At 41.4% G+C, this 17,745-nt stretch overlaps 1 protein-coding gene across 9 annotated transcripts in view; it reads left to right on the top strand.

Moving 5' to 3' along the window:
* Positions 1-17,745, top strand: part of LOC122416356 (uncharacterized protein CG43867) — a 69,885-nt gene that overhangs the window by 21,777 nt on the left and 30,363 nt on the right. Inside the window, exon 1 of one of the 9 annotated variants that reach the window (XM_043429226.1) lies at positions 16,948-17,102. The exons of 6 other annotated variants lie outside the window; for them this stretch is intronic. The gene's annotated coding sequence lies outside the window, so the exon portion shown is untranslated. Of the gene's footprint in view, positions 1-16,947; positions 17,387-17,745 lie in introns of those variants that run through there. 2 more of the 9 variants (XM_043429224.1, XM_043429227.1) reach the window with 2 other exon arrangements.

Raw genomic sequence — 17,745 nt, 5'->3', positions numbered from 1 at the left:
ATGGCTTCTGCGAGTGGTGCATTCTTATTTCTCAACCCTCGCAAACTTCATTCGGCGCTTATAACACCGTTTCTCCCCTCTCCTTTTTTGCTCTCTTGTTCTTGACATGAACAAAGACCACTTTGTTCATGATCCTTTATAAAGCATCTGGAATAAAAACCCTTGACACCGCATACCCCATCGTATAAACAAACACGTGTGCATTGTCGATATGAGAAAAAAGAAATGTGTCGAGAGATTCGTTCTTAATTATCCACGTGGATAACGAGAACGAGGAATCGGTGTGTAACAGTTCAGTCACTGTTCGATTCCTTTTCGCAATCTACGTGAGCATTTCCGATTGTGCAATAAGATTTTTAGAGCGGGGCTTTTTTTTTAAACGAGCACACCTTTTCAAGTATATCTCTGTACATTGACTGCAGAGTCGTGTGAAGCTCTCTCGATTACACCAAAATTCGATACATACATACTATTTTAACGAAGGCAAAAGCTTTACCGAAGGGTGGCTCCCTTCTGTTGGTATGTGCAAGCTTGGTCCGACGATCGATATTGCGACAGAGTATATACCAGGTCCGCAGGTACATACTACATGTAAATATCATAATTTTCTTCGTAATGCCCTTTTTCGATTCCGCTCGAATTCCCTTCGTCATTTCGTCTCTTTACTTTCCGCGAGTCGGAACAATTTTTTTTCTCCGACTCATTTTTCTCCCTGTAATATTTTAGGCTCCGTGTACACGTAGATATTTCCATGTCGCTCCGTCTATTCGTGTACAATGATATTTGGGCTCTTTCCTTCTTTGCCTATCTCTCGTTTTTTATTTGCTCTCGCTTCGTCACTTTCTGAGTTTTGTATCTCTGGACTGAATGCATATATATACGAATATATATGCACAATATTCTCGTATCACAGAAAGTCCGCGAGAGCAAGAAAAGCTGTCTCTCGCTCGGTTGAGATGGGAAAACTTTGCCTTCTTTTCTTTCGTCGAGATAGTTTCTTGCGCAAAAAAAATGAAAAGAGCCGCATTGTAAAAAAGAAATATGCGTCAAACGTAAGAGTGACACAACTTTCCGTACGTTTAATCATTATTATTATTCATATACAGTCGTATCATATGACACATGATTCAACTATATTTACGCGATTGTTGCGTGTACTGCAAAATAAATAATTAACGATATTCAATGGTTCCAGACTTTTTCAATCATGTTCTCTCACTAACTATTACGACTCAGTAATTTTTTTTACTTTAATTTAAAATGTGAAACTACGTCGAGTAGGTTATTTATGGAGTATATTGGAATTCGCGAATCAATTTCATTTGATTCAATTCTGGGTTATAGAATTAAAGTGAAAAAAATATAGTTGCTACGTGACTAGCCTGAAAGTCGATGTAGTACATATATACATAGAGACGAAAAGTAAATTACGCAGCGGCTGAAAGGAAAATCGGGGGAAAAGCCAGGGGGTTTATGCACGAGTTTCGTCGTGTTAATTGCGCTCGTCGCTACTCCGGGCGAGAGTGCGACAGACAGAGAGAATTCTCTCTTGCGAAAGCGGAAAAGAAAGGGGAATATCGAGAATACGCGTTTTGATTCGCTCGTTCACTCTCGGACTATCGCGATGGTAGCCCGGACTCTTCAATCCCTCCCCCTCGTCTCTTACTCTCTCCTCCTCCTCCTCCTCCTCCTCTCTCTTTCGTTGGTGAACCACCCCATTTGCGACTCGCTGCGATTTATCGCCCGGAAATTTATGGCAGGAAAGTTATTGCGCCTCGGCAAACACACGGTATAGCGTAGAAGACGAGAGAAAGCGAGAGGGCGATAGATGCCTCACCGATTTCCCGACGGTCATCCACTTGCCCAGTTTTTCTGCTGCATATAGATCTTACCGTCAGAGTCCTCCGGAAATTCGACTTCTTACAGCGTCAACTTCCGGTTTGTTTACTCTCTCACCCGTTAACATAACAATAAACAATTTTTCTCTGTATATATATTCTTCTTTTTTTTTCAGAATATTTGAATTCCGCGTATTCGGCGAATATTCATTAGCAAATTGATATTCCGATATCAATTGGATAACATTATTTTTCTGTTATTTTTGCGTGCATGCCGATTATTTTGCATAAAGATCCGATGATTTTTCTTGACGATAAAATTTTTATCGCCGCTCGTTGTACTTTCCGTATTGTTGTCGCAGAGCGATGAAAATCGTATAGAAATGTAAAAGAAACAAGCGAAGTATCTCTGAGCGAGTCGTTGGAAACCGTATCGGATTGAACGCGGAGGGACCAAGAGAGAAAACGGGGAAAAAAACGATAGGATTTTTGTTAGAAAGGAGATAAAAGCAAATAGATAAAAAGTGTAGAAGCAAACATATAAATACGAGGGAAAAGGATAAGGATAAAAGGAAGAGGGGTGTGTGGGAGCACACCTCTCTTGTGGGTTACGCGTGAGAGGATTTATCACTGTTCGAATCTCCGAAGAATCCAATTTTCGAGATATACGAGTGGTAAGCGCCAAATACACTCCTCCAGCTATACCGTCCTTTTTTCTTTCTCCCTCGGTTTCTTTCTTTCTATAGTAGCCTGCTCCCGTCTCTCTATTCTCTTGTTTGGTCAGATCCGCATTTCCTCGTTCGTTCGTTCGTTCGCTACATCAGCTTGTCAAAAGGAAATATACCGAAGGTGGCGCGTTGCAGGCCACTGGAGAACATCGAGAAAAAGAGAAAGGAGATCCATGCAACCCCTTTTATGTTCTAAAGCTTCTAGTTCAGCAGCCACGCAGAGGAAAAGTGAGAAAAAAACGTAAAAAAGAAATAGATCCCGGTGTATATGGTAAAAATATTGCCTTCTCTCTTTTATCTCTCGGCCATGTCCCTCGTGATCCTTTATTCTTTCGGGACGTCGTAGCTCTACTCGGTATAAATACACTTTGCCGAAGAGAAGGAGAAAAAGATGAAGAGCGATGCCCGAGCGAGTGGCCCGATAAGTATCGGAGCTTCGCTCGCCGTGCTCTACTATTCCGAAAAGATCTTCATCGATTTCGCTATTTACACTTCACTCATATACACCGAACCCCATATAAAATTTGAATATCGGATGTGCGCTATGATTTTTCCCCAGATTCATGCAAACGAGGCTCGATTACACGAGTTATCGGTAAAGATATCGCGAAACTCGACTTCGTTGAAACTATTCTTTTATTCATTTTACCCAGTCAATGAGGCTCACTGACAATAGAAATGTAAAAAAAAACAACATTGAATTGAGCCGATAAGGAAAAAAATACGGTAAAGCTCGAACATTTTACGACTTTAAATCGCTTCGTTAAAAGTCGAACCAATAGTCTGTATAACCAAATAAATCGTGACAAATTCAACTGTGGTCGAACGTTATTCAACAATAAATTCAACTTTGGCATGAAGCTGATGGGTGGTTTCCAAAGAGATGGAACAATGGAGGAAAAAGAACAAGTGAGGAAGTCGGAGCAACCGGTGGCAGAGGACTGACCCGAGCGAGGCAAAATATTAATTAGCCTCTCTCATTCTCGTCGAGAAACGGAGGAAATGCTCGAGCAGCTTCCAAGTCTCGAGATAGAGAGAGAGAGAGAGAGAGAGAGAGAGAGAGACGACTAGAAAACGCAGAAAGTTCTTTACGGCAGTGTGGAAAGTCGTACAGCAGTGAGCTGGGGAATCGCAGCTTGCACCTTATTTCGCGAGGGTACGTCGTCGCGTACGAGAAAATAAGGAGCGAACGTGGGTGGGAAAAAGAGAACGAGGAGAAGACTCCAAGAGTCAAGAACCAAGAACAACAATAAAACCCTGGGGTGTAATTTGTCATGGGGTACGTTAGCGAGACTATGTATACTCTTCCACCTTTTTCCTCCTCATACCTTTTACATATTTCTCCCTCTTTTTTCGCCCATCTTGAACCCTGCGCCTCGTACCCCACCGAATCTACTATACACTAACACACGAATGTGTGTACACTCGCCTTCAAGTTTTCTCATTATTATTAACGCTTCTCCGGTTTTGTTGGCAACAAACACCGACCGAAAAGCAAAGAAAACCACGCTACCAAAAGTAATACAAGAAAGCAGGGAGATATCCAGTGAAATTTAATCGCCAATACGATAACAGAAAAAATCCTTTCTTGCTTTAAATTAATGAAGGACACACCTCCCTCTACAAATTTGACGGGGTTTCATAAAAGAAAAAGTGGAATATTTAAAAGCGAAATTAAACGCGATCGATAATACAGTCAAAAAGACAAAAACCCGAAATGTTTTTCGGTGTAATACGGTTTTTCATTAACCCGTGAACGTTTCGTATCGTTGGATAATAAACGGATGTAAGAGATGTAAGCTAATTAAAGGAGACGAGAATTAACGAATATGTGCAACAGAATGTGCAAGAAGACAATTGCTGGGGAGTTACTTTTAAATAGAGACGAAAAGGTAAAAAAAAAACAAGAAATAGGTATATAAAAAGGTATCCATGTATAACGGTGTTTGTATGGCTGCAATCGTTCTTTCATCGAACAATTGAACGAAAAAGTCCCCCCGGAGGCCGATAAGGGTAAGGGTCGTAAGTTTAAAGGAGAAAAACAACTAGCGAGTCTATGTATTGCGAAACCGAAAGTGAAGAAAAAAACCATTGGAATGGAGTTGCTTTATATGTCGGATTGTTCAAGGTATCATCAATTTCAAATCGACCGGCCATCACCCAATTTATATCCAATAAACGACTTTTAATTATACTGGATTAATTAATTAACGAATACGAATTAATTATGAATACTTCTTTCTTCGCTAACAACCTTTAGCAACGGTCCATCTTCTCACATGTGCCTCACTTTAATTTCACCCACTTGACGTTTTTGTCAAACAATTGAAATTTATTCCGGTTACTGCGACGTAATTCGCTAGTCCCTCTCTCATCTCTTTCTCATCATCTACAATTGCCAGTAAAGTCCGCTTATTGTCACTTGTCTCATCCCCTGTTATCGCCTTCAACCTATCATCCGAGCTATACGCCGAATATAAAATTTAATCGAAAAGTTCTCAGTCCGGTGAGCTTTCGTCAGTGTTTCTCCCCTTTTTGTAGTACGAAGACTCGATCTTCGGGTCGCGTATCATTCTTCTTAGTTTTCCAATTTCTTAGGTCAAAACTCGATGATGACAGATTTCACTAATATTATGCTCCAATGTGAGTATATTTTGGCGCGTTTCTCCGGATTTCTCCAGAAAATGAAGAAATCCAGAAGGAAAAGAATTGAAGCAAGGAGACAGTTGTATAAATGTATATCTTTCGATTTTTTCCCACCTTCTTTTTTTCTCCATTGTCTTCCTCTCGGCATTTCTTCTCTTACTCTCCGTCTGCTCCTTCTTCCGAAAGCTCGAGAAATCTTCGACTCCTCATCAGAACTCGCCTCAGAGAGCTTTAACCGTACAAAACCCATCTCACCTATAATCCCCAAACTGCGATGATGCACGAAAGCCAGCCAAGTGCATATATATACCAACCACAACCACCGCCCTTCATTGTTTGCCTTGATAAATGAAGTAACCGAACTCAACTGCTGCCTCCGGCTCTCGCTTCTTCTCGTAAACGATACAGTGGATACCTGATACGCGTATTTTTATTGTTTTCTACGAGCAAAAGTTCGCTCTCAAATTTATCAAACTTTCCCTAGTTGCTTTTTTTTCTTTCCAACTTATTTCGAGTAAATAGTAATGACCGATCCGACCTGTTTGAAATTTCCATCAAATCTTCCATCGACAAATGGGGAATCAACGAGATTGTAAAAACGTAACCGCTTTTCTGGATAAGCCTAAATAAAAAGTTCATGGCCAATCGAATGTCGGATTGGGTGTTCGATTCTCCTTATTTTTCCTTCGTGCTGTGATTGGTCGCTGGATGACAGCCAACTTCATGCCCCTAAATAAAAAGTTCATGACTAATCGAACTACGATTTCGATTCTCATTTTATTATTCGTCGTGTTGCGATTGGTCATTGGGTAACAGCCAATTTCATATTTGATCGTCACCGTAACAACTAACAAAATTAATTCGTAACAATTAAATAGATCTAGCTTACATTATTTCATTCGCTCAAACTATAAAGACATTGCCGCGTTTCTGGATATTATTGACGAGTCTTCACAGCAAGAATTTACACGGGAGTAAAAAAGGCAAGAGCTAAGGTAGAAGAGACGAAGGAACGGGTTTGAAGTAGATAAGTCAGAGGCATGCAAAATATGCCGAGGCAAAAGCAGCATGGGCAGAATAGGCAGAGCATATACGGGTAGAGGCAAGAGAGGATTAAACGTGGAAAAGCAGATACAGGTAAGATGACTCGAGGTAGAAGTAGAAGAAGTAAAGGCAAGGACAAGAGAGGTAGATTCACAGATGGAAGATTCGGACGCCCAAGAGGCGTGGAAAAGGGACCGAGGTTGATGCAGAAGAAGAGAGAGAGAGAGAGATTTGATATGGACGCTATACAGCGGGAAAAGACAAGAGGCTGCGCGCGTTATATTCCTCGTGTACATTTATATTTAATTTCTCTGTAATCTTTCTTTTACTCTTATACTTTCATTATGATTGTTGAATGAATATTTCTGCTGTCAATTGGTTCGTTTCGAGCTTTTGTTTTGAAAATTCTGCACACCAAGATTGATTCCTCGTAAGGTCTGTTTATAAAATATCAGATGAAACCACTTATGGATGAATGCTCCGAGTAAAAGTCTTCCAAATAAACTTCGTTATATATACGTATACTGCTTATATATCACACGAAGAGACACTGCTGTACATAAGACGTATGTAAAATCGTGTCTGCGTCCGCTCGTTAATTCCGGACCCGATGAAAGAGCACACCAGTTCTAAGACGACGTATTCGAGGACGACGAGAATAGTGATTCTCCATATGCTTCATCCTAATAGTCCACCTCCATCTCGTCATCGCCTCCGCCTTCTCTTTCTTTATTCCTTTTCACATGGATGTCCCGCGGTAGACTCGATATACAAACATCAAAGTTGCATCCGTCGCAAAGAGGCTATATAATTTGCTAAGACTTTTAAATAACTATATCAAAATCAGGGAGAACCTAATTTTGTAATAGGGAGAGAGAGAGAGAGAGAGCGAGAGGGAGCAAACGTTTGTGATGATCATATGGTGAGTAATCATAATTCTGATTTCTCGCAGCATCTGTAGATAACATGCTTTTTCTGCTGCTTCTGCTACTCAACACCTCCAACCGGAAAATACTCCAGAAACGATCTTGTCGCTGATGCGAGCTCTTCGAGTCCCCTTTCTCGTGCATTAGTATCATATCCTGACACTCCCTTTCCCTTCCATATCCGAGTGTTATATAGAAATATATGCCACCAGAGATCGACCGCACACATTTCCCCCCATTTCTCGTGGCCTCCGCGCTCTGTTTATGACAATGACGGATGAGCCTCACGAACGACGATTCATCATTTCTCCATAGACCAAAACCGGAAGAAGCACTCGCGCTAAAACTTGGCTGAGATTGTTCCAGCGCAAACCTACCAGTTGCCACGGCTTTCAAAATACAACATGTAGTGTTTTATTGCCATTCGTTTCTAGGAACAATTGTAGCGCGTGTAGAGCAGGATGTCTCTATATTATAGTTACAGAAAATTAAGAGCTCAGAATCCCTTCCTATCGCATTTCTTTCATTTTATTCACTTTCCGTCATCGCGATGCAACCGCGCGATCGACTGCCAGGGCATGTACTCATGAAAAATTGGGTGGGCGCGTACATAATCTTCAAATTCGAAACCGAGGCATACGAGATTGTTAAACGAAAAATTCGCCAGCATCCTCTAGCCGCAAAAAGCCACGAACAATGAGAATCGCGATTGAATTCGATCATTTTACGCACACGGTTGGACCACAATTTTTCAGACATCCCGTATATATGCGCAGTTCGATATAGAAGCTCGATGCCTAGACGGTTATTGGAAATGTTACAATAACCTGACGTTTTCCCGTAGGCTGCTCACACATGTATGTGCGAAACGTCATAAAGTATACGCGTATATGTGCATGCAGCTAAACATATCAATTGCTTACAGAGAGAAGGTCGTAACTTGCTCGATTAAAGGAGAAAGCGCGGCTTGTTCGAGCCGCTTTGTGCGTCAACTTTGATGCGCGTTTGTTCGCGAGCCTGGTTCGTTGTTACGCTTTCCGCGTATGTAAACGATGACAATAACTCAACAAAGAGGGCGGAATATACGAACGTTGACGATAAATGCTCCTGTACCTGACGTATGCTGTCCGCATCGAACATCATGGTTTGGGCTCTCTCCCATCCGCACTCTATATACCCTGTATAAAATACCGGCATCGTTCGTCCCATCGTTTCGATTGTATACGTCGTCAACGTTTAAGTACAACTGTGTTCACTCGAAGCTTCCCCTCGGTTCATCGGCGCGCTTCACGATTTACAAATACATAAATCGATCGTCGGAATATCGTAATAGTATACCAGCTTTTTTTCTTTCGCCGCACGACATGTCAATCCGGAGTCTCCTTCCTTTCAATACGAGACCAATGGGAAATCAATGCGATTATCTTTCAATGAAGTGCATGGAAATTCTACTTGCGAGCCACCAAAATAACAGAAGTGAGGGAAGAAAATGAATGGTCGTTGTGCGAATATACAGGATTACCTGCTCGCACGATTGATATCATTTTACAAAAGCTATATTCGAGAGCAGGATCCGCGAATTATAACTGTCTGGCTTTTTTTCCAATGGAATCCATGTTCAAACGATGTATAATAGTTCGTTTGGTCTCTGTGCGTGGGTGACAAGGGGATGGAATGCTCGTTTCGATGAAATCAATTTCGATCAGCGCCTACGAACAATCGGATAGGCATCATCCTCTCTATGACCCAACAACTAATTTTTTTTAACATCCATCGCGATTTATTTGCGAGCTTGTTCGAAGAGCTTTCAACTATACTTTTTCTTTATAGCGTGGTTTTGTCATTGCACATCCCCAGACGTATTCTTGATGCATACACATGAATAAATCAACTGCATGGGTAATGAAACGCTTTTTTTTTCATCAATCATTATTTTACTGTAGTTTTGAAAAACACCGTGACGCCTTTCTTTGGTCCCTTGTAACAAGAGTCATCTTATTCTCAACGTTTTTCATTTTGAACGACCGAAATGTCATCCGAGCGAGAAGCAACTCGACAGAATAAAAAATTTAAAAATGACAATTCAATTGCGCCACGATGTTGTATGCTAACGTGAACGTGTGTGAAGATTGAGTTCATATGTCTCGACAAGAATGGCGTATCATCGAGAAACCGCAGAGGCTATGAATCCTCGAGTAAATTAGTTCGTGGTATATACTCGCGCGTTTCAAAACTCGTTTGTCTTTGGCAAACGTGAGATAGTAAAAGAAAGAGAGCGAGATTGAGGAAGTGAGAGCAGAACAATTTCCGAGACCTAGGTAAACTAAGTGTGGTTATGTAAAGACAAACGCCAAGGACAATATATACTGCTCTTGAAGGATAAGGGAATGTGGGGCAAAGTGGGCACCCTAAGCGATTAAGCTACATGTATCGGTTTACATATGGTCTTTCGTCTACTGTTGTGTCCAAAAACTGAATCCCCATGCTTATTTTCCATATCCTTAAAAAAAAAAAATTATGGGGCAAAGTGGGCACTTCGTTGCGAGGAAAAATTTTTATGCCCACATTGCCCCTTTTTTTTATAATGAAATTTTGGAAAAAGGAAGTTATTAAAATTGTAAATGTACGCGCTTACCTCCATTTGGCAAAACGCAACTCACATAGTAATCATCCGTCTCAAAATATGAATTGTACCTTTTCATGTGCGTAGTTGATTTGAAAATTAGTTTTAAGAATAAACATCATCCGCACTGTTCAAAATGTTACGAAATCACTGCATCGCGTCACCTGAAAAATATTGAAAGAAAATGAGAAACCAAACACTGCAAGAAGGAGACGCAGCCCCGATCCAATCTCACTTTCGATTAAAAATTTCAAATTTTTTGCCATTGGACCCATTTTTCCTTCCCTCATCAGAAACTTAGCTCTCAACTCTAAATATCTTTCTTTCACAGAAAACTATCTTTATCCCATTTCTTTCTTGACTATCTCGTACAAAAATTAATGAAAAAAAATTAACTCACCGGTGGCACGCGAAATTTTCTTTTACAATAAAAAAAAATCAAGAAAACCGAAGAAGCCCGCTAAATTTTCGTCATGTGCAGGTGTCGACAAGGATGTCGTCAGTTACCGATGCGATTTTTGTAATTAATACAAATAAAATAATCATTTCGTAAAATTACAATTTTTACAAAAAAGGTAATGAAACGTTTCGATATTCGGGAGGTGGTCAATTCCCAAATATCGGAACTTAGGATTTTCTAATGCTCTTCTACATTGCTTTCTCGCTACGCAATCGGGCTTAGCCTCGCTAAAGCGTACTGCGAGAAGCAATCTTCTCGTTATCGAGGAATGATAGGCTCCGTTATAACTTTGTTTTTGTACAATTTTGGTAGGAATAAGGAGGAGGATGAAGGAAAGGTTGGGAGCCTTATTGTCGTACGGGCGGTGCTCCGCTGACGCGAAAGCGCTCCGTCCGTAGCCCTCTGACAGACTTCTGTCAAACCAGAAATCGTGCCAGGGGGTAAGGCTGTTCCGTTACAGTAAATTTTCAATTTTTATATTTAACATTTTCCAAGTTTTTCGTTTATTATCCCAAATTAATTGAGCAATAACACATAAAAACTTGTAGAAGTGGTTATGGAACCAGAATCTGAGTTGAAAAAAAAAATGTTGAAAATGATTTTTTTTCTTCACTTTTGGAAGTGCCCACTTTGCCCCAAAATGTACAATTTTTCAAGTGCCCACCTTGCCCCACATTCCCATATAGTCGATGCTGTTAGCTTCGGAGAAAAGTAAAATGACGAAAGAAATTATTTTCAATCGCACATTTGTGCAACCTAAAAATGGATCAAATCTTGAGTGACAATAAAATTCAAATTAGCATAGAACTTTTCATTTATAATATAGCGCTGTCAAATATAGCAATACATTTATAGCGGAGAGCTTCAACCCGGACCTGAGTTTTTGAACGATCCATATAATTTGGCTTTCCGAATGCACCAAAAAAGAGTTTAGAGTTTGTCCAAAGAGGTGCTAGGCTCGAAACTGTTTCTTCCCCGCTCCGATTGCTGGTCTTTCCTCGCGCAACGGATGCTGTCTCCGAACTTTGTAGCTCGTGTTAATGAATAAACCACAATTTAATACACCCTGCGTTTGCGAATTACGCATAGGATTTTGATAAAAGACTTCGAGTCTAACGTTATACACCAGATATGCGCGCGGTGAAATTGAGGTCATGGATGGGGAACAATCATGACTGATGGAAAAATAGGGCGAAAAGAAATAAAGGAGGAGGAGAAGGAATAAAAAGAAAAAACTCGGAGGAAGAAAAAAGAAGGTCGCTGCTAGCTCGATCGATCCTCCGCGTTGAAGCTCGCGAGTGAAAAACCGTTGTCCGTGCTTATATCTATTGATTTCTTTTTCACAATAATTACGGAAGCGTGAGAAGAAAGTTTACTCCGGTTGAGCATTGAAGTATAATAAATGCAAGATTCTGATGAATTGAGTAGAACGGACAAGGAACCAAAAGATGGAAATGAAAATGATGCGAATAAAGCACCTATAGGGGAGACCGGGGCAAAACGGGATACCTAAGGAAATATTGAACTTTTCAAAAGTTTGGCACGCTCTGTCTATTTTTTAATCCCAAAAACTAAGAAATGTACTGGAATTCTTTTCAATTTTCAAAAAAAAAAATCCGAGGCAAAACGGGGTACCCCTCAAAAACTCATGAAATTTTTTTTCCTATGATTTTAATTCGATGCACCTTGGATGCATTTTGCACCCGTAACCGAGTGCTTCTGACTTACCACTGTAAGCGTTGAAAGCGATCTCAGCGCTTACAGCGCTCAAACGTAAGTCGAGCGCACGCTATGAGCGCTCTCGGCGCGCTTACAACGCTCTAACGTACGTCGAACGCACCCTCTGTAATTCAATTCAAAATTAATTATATGAATAATAACGAAGATTGCCAATGTTTATTTTATAAAAATTTGTATTCTTTGTCTACTGAATCATGGATTCAGTGCCAAAATTGTGCGGAGTGGGCACATAATTCGTGTGCAGGTGTAACCACACATGATGGTCCGCAAACATATGTCTGCGATTACTGTCGTAGACAATAATCTGCGAGGCAGTAATCGCAGATATACAAATACTTTTCGTATATCTGTGCAAAAACGTTTTCACTTTGGAAGTGATGGAAAAAAAAGAGAATTTGAAAAAAAAAATCAAAATCCAAAAAAACAAAATATTTTGAAATAAATATGTTTCATGTTCTTTTCGGACAAGTATAAAAATTGAAAAAAAAGACAACAAAATTTCTCTCATTTTTCGGGTATCCCGTTTTGCCCCGGACTCCCCTATACATGGTAGCTTTGGATACGTATACTATATATTCGTTTCTATACATATACCACCTATATATAGACGCGTATATGTACAAACGTCTGCCGTTTCTCTCTGCTCCAGAGCCGTCACGTGTGCGTGTACAGCACAATAGAAATTCTATCGCAAGAGAGTATAGGAGTATAAGGGAGGGACTAGCTCGCATTGATATCTCCTCCGCTGTATAGACTCCTCTTGCTGTGAATAACACCCCCTCCAACCTTTCCTCCTTAGGAGCTTTGTCAATCTTCCTCGCTCCATATTATATCAAGCGGCTTTTGATTTCTCGAACAATATATTCATATGTATATGTGTGTGTACGTATTTACACACACTCGGTGCAACCCTTTCAGTGCGCGCTTTCAACATGTAACACGGGCGCTTTGTAATTGAAATTGAATAACTTTTATTTACGTCAAAACCCATTGCATTTGAAATCCGTTTAAAACTCGTATTCAATCCGATTCGATACATATTTTAATACCTGAACGGATTTAATCATTGTCAAATTCCTTATTAATATTGTATACAAATAGCGACAAATATTTTTGTGAACGATATTGTGACGCGTGTGTGATATCCTTTCTAGTGTAAAATTCTTTCGTTTAAAAAAAAAAAAAAAAAAAAAAACGGAAACAACAGGAAATCTAGGGGCGGGTCTATTCTGACCACGTAATAACTATCACAGTGCTCTTACAATTTTCTCAAATGACCCCCGTATAAGCTTGTCATGCCGGAAAGAGAAAAAAAATGAAATTTACTTCAACTCCCTCAAGTAATTTGCAGAAACGATCGAGAAGCTCCGATCCGTGCGTGTTCGGCGAGGGTAACGCCACGAGAAAATGGCGCCAAAGGAGAGGCAAGAAAAGCGAGAGACAATTTTTGTCGACGAGAATTCGTGGCCGTTCTCGCGCCCTTTCCACAGCTAGGCATACGTATATAAATATGAGTATAGAAAATGCGTACGTAGGGCAACGTGCTCGTAGCACGTTCGAAACTACAACGATCGACGTGCTCTCACGTAGTATAAACGAGAGCAGAGAGAGAAAAAAAAGGGCGCGAGTTGTGAGAGTGGGGGGCGAAGGGGGTTTGAAAGAGATGGAGTAAAAGGAAGTGAGTTCGCGCGAGAGAATATTTGTAGGATAAACGGGCGTAAATGGTTTCTGCAAAGTACGCCCGAAGAATCCGTGCGTATATGTACAGGTATATAGTATATTAACTCCCTTTTGAGAACAAGGGCGTAACTCGAATTCCGCGAAAGATGAAACGTTCGTAATTGTGCCTTTTCCGCGTCGTATCAATAATCATATACATATACAAAATCGTTTCTCGTCTGTTCATATATTCCCGTGAACCCCCCGGCCCCTTAAATTCTTTCCTTTTTTCTCACGCATCGTCTCGAAAATTTTTTCTTTCCAATTCGTCGTTCGTCGATGTAAAGCTCTTACCGAGTTTTCCTTAGATATTCACCGGAATAGTCAGGAAAACGTTTCCATCCTCGCATTTTCGCACCGTGCCGCTTTCTCTTTCGACTTCTTGAGAGTTGCTTCAGTGAAATACGCGAAATTAAATATTGATCCGAAGCTCACGCGAGGACTCGCTGACTTTTTAAATCTCGGATCGCTCGAAGCGTTCCTTTTTGCTGCTCGACATTTTTTCGAGAGGGCGCAATTTCATCTTGGTCCACCCCTGAAAACCAACTACCTATATAGCTACGAATATCGAGCCATTTTTTTATAATTTTTCTCGTGAAAAACCGTCTACTACTCGAAAAAGTTGCGGCTGGAGTATCGAAAGAAAGATACAATTAATTTATCGTTGGCAAATATTCATGGGCCGCCCTCGAGCATACTGTCCTCAACGAACTCGTATATATAATATATCTCGATATATCGTAGGAACGCACTAGAAATTCCGTTGGCGCGACCGAGCTTGGCCTCATAGGAATTTCGCTAAAATTCCAGGCATATATAAGCCTCGATGAGAACAGAGCCCCTCGGTTCTCTTGAACGTACTCTTTCTCTCGGCGGTTTTATGGCCCCCGGCCACCCTTCTCCTACTGGCACAGCAGCGTGCAACGAGCGAGTGTGCACTCCCGTATAGCCTAATGAAACCGCCCAGCGATGCTTCACCTACCGTGTTGTAACCCTCACGCGGTACTACAGGTTAATTAACCAGTCGAATTAATTGATCACCCTGAGAGCGAGAGAGAAAGTCTCAAAAGCTAAATTATTATGGAGACCGTGTTTATAGGCATATACGCTGGTTTGTACGCATGCAGATATATCGAACTTTCGCGCCAACCTCCTGAAATTCGGGAAAGCCGAGCCAGCTGGCTCGCCGCATTTAAACTTTCAAAACCTCATACACCCTCAGCTCGCTCCGTTAAATCAAATTTTCGAATCGCCGGAGAGCCATGCACTTTTTGTCACATTCTCAATATTTCACCATTCGTTCATTTGCTTCAGCAAATAAAAATTTTACCAGTTTATCAAGTTCATTATAATTCTCGCAATCGAGGTAATTTGTGTGAAAATTCATTAATTTCTTCGGGTTAATGTTCGTCCACGCGCGCGGATGAAACTATAATAAATGAAAATAATAAAATAGAAATATAGAAGTTGGAGTTATAGGGATGGAAACCTCTGGGTAATGCGTACACCTCGGAGCCACTTTGCCACAGCAGACAATCTCGTTCCTGTCAAGCTCACTTGGTTGTCTGCTACGGGGGGTGACACTTGCGAAACTAAATTCATAACCTCGGCCTCTTACTCTCCCTGCGTTTCCTCCTTTCTTTCTTTCTAGCGTTCGCACCAAAGTGCAAGCGCAAGTGAGATGCGATAAAATGGAAGAAGCACGGAGAGGGAAGAAAGGTATATCGAGAAAGCAAGAAGCAGAGAGTCACTCACTGTACTGGCTTTTTCGGAGTAGTCTGGAACATTAAGGGTGCACTCGAGAGGCAGAGCATCAGGAATAACGGATACGTGTATGAAACATGTGCGCGCGCGCGTGTGTAGCGTGTGTTCTCGGAGGCCCGTTCGACGCGTCACGAGAGTTATATATCTCATCGCTCGAAACTATATACGCGTATCTGTGCAGCTCGACGCCATCATCCCGCGTTGATAATCAAAAGGGCCCGACTCGCAGTATTTCAGGTACCGACTCGTCCCCCTGTTATGACTCTTTGTGCCCAAGGTTACCCGAGCCCAGGCTCTTTGGAGAATTAAACACGAATGTACGTATATGTAGGTATATCCATGCAATCCCAGGCGCGCGTATGTAGTACACGGGCGGGGGGGGGGGGGGGGGGGGGGAGTGGGAGTTGATGTCGTCGTCTATCTCTCCATCTCTACAGACTACAGACTGTTCGGTAGTAACTGTGGAAGGTGCTGCAGCAATCGGACGACGTGGCCGATCGAGATACGACCCGAACGTCCTTCCTCTCCGCCACAAGTTTCAACGCTACTCCGACTGCTCCCCATTTCTCACCCTCTCCCTTACCCCCACCCACCTCTCTTTTTCTCTCCTATGTCTGGCCTACATCGTTTCTTCGTACTCCGCCGCGATCACCCACTTGTAACAACTGTGCCATTGCGAAGTACCTTCGAGCGTACTCGCGCCTGAATTTCAGTAGTCGAAGCTGTGTTTGGTCGGACAACCTCGGCAACTTTGCTCAATTATTTGCGTATCTGCATGTACAGAGTAAAACTGTCAGCTCTTCTTTAACAATCTTATTCACCTTATCGATGGAAGAGATATTCTTTTTATCCACTTTTTTACTGCTCTTATTCTTGTACCAATAATGTAATAAGTAAATCGCCAGGCAATTTCTTTTTTTCACGTTTCTCAAAGCGGGGATATTGTTTTTTTATATTATGTTAATTATATCATCAAAGTACGACGCAACATTATGGCTATAAATTTGTTGTCTTATCCCGTTTAATGCGCTCCTCGCGTTATCGTTGACACTATACTGCTGGCTCTTGCGAATGGCTGTGAGAACGAGTAGTGACCGCACCGTTCGGTCAGACCTCCGAGCGAAAATAAGGAGGAGCGTTAGCGTTTGGTCTGATTGAACGAAAAGCTAGGGGACAGACGCGTGCCGTCGATTTATCTTTTTATTCTGCCTATATATTTTTTCTCTCTTTCTCTTTCTTTCTATATCTTTCCCTTTGTCCGTCTATCCCTCATTCCCCATTACGTTTGTGGTGTGTTTAGTGCGCGAGCGCGTGCGAAGCGGCGCGTATTTTTGTTTTGGACTTGCGCTCAACGTGCTCGTCTCGTCTCTCGTGACGTCGCGGCGATCCTCTCTCTTTCTCTTTCTATTTCTCTGCCCCCGCGAGACACACAACACTCCACCAGTGTTCCGTACACAGCCTTCGCAGGCGCACGTACGTTCGCGTCTCCACAAAATAACAAGATTTTCTCATCTCGCTCCCGTAATCGATCCATCTCTTCATTGAAGAGTAACTAACCACGATTATTCTGCTTTCCAAAATGTCCTCCGACTCAATAAAAAACAAATCAACTGAGTAATTCTTCTTCTTCGAGTGTTTTTTAAATAGTGGTTTGCTTTCGTCATAGTGAATGTGGATACAAAATTATCACCGTTCTGAAAATATCAACGATTATTATACAAAATTCGAAAAATGAGCAAACCATTTGGTCGAGTTTGTGTTGATCAAATTCGATCATTCACCGAAACAACGGCCATCGGTCAAAGAAATATTCCCGCGCGAGATTCATTTCGAACATGGAACAAAATTTACAAATGATCGTAACAACCTCACCGCAGCAATAATCGTTATTCGTACACGTTCGTGTTGTTTTATCCGTTCATTGAAGCAGCAGCTTTGATATAGCTTTCGTAAAATATTTCACAACTATGGTTATACCTCTTGCGAATAGTTTCCAGAGCGGAATATCGTGACAGAGATCGAAAATCGAGCCTGTGCACGAATTTTCGTTATAGACTGTTTTCCATTTTTTACGTACGATTTTCTCGCGATAGTCTCTATTTCGGCTATTTGCACGCTAATTGAGAGACTTTTGATAATATGCGCTTCGATTATTCGATGTGGTTGAAACACCAACGTAAATGCATCACGGCGAAGCTTTAATAACTTATTTTCTTTTTTTCGATCTTCCCGCGCGTTATCCCCCATTTCCCGATAT

Source organism: Venturia canescens, chromosome 9 (assembly GCF_019457755.1).
Source record: "Venturia canescens isolate UGA chromosome 9, ASM1945775v1, whole genome shotgun sequence".
Classification (NCBI taxonomy): Eukaryota; Metazoa; Arthropoda; class Insecta; order Hymenoptera; family Ichneumonidae; genus Venturia; species Venturia canescens.
This window is presented reverse-complemented; position numbering and strand designations above follow the sequence as displayed.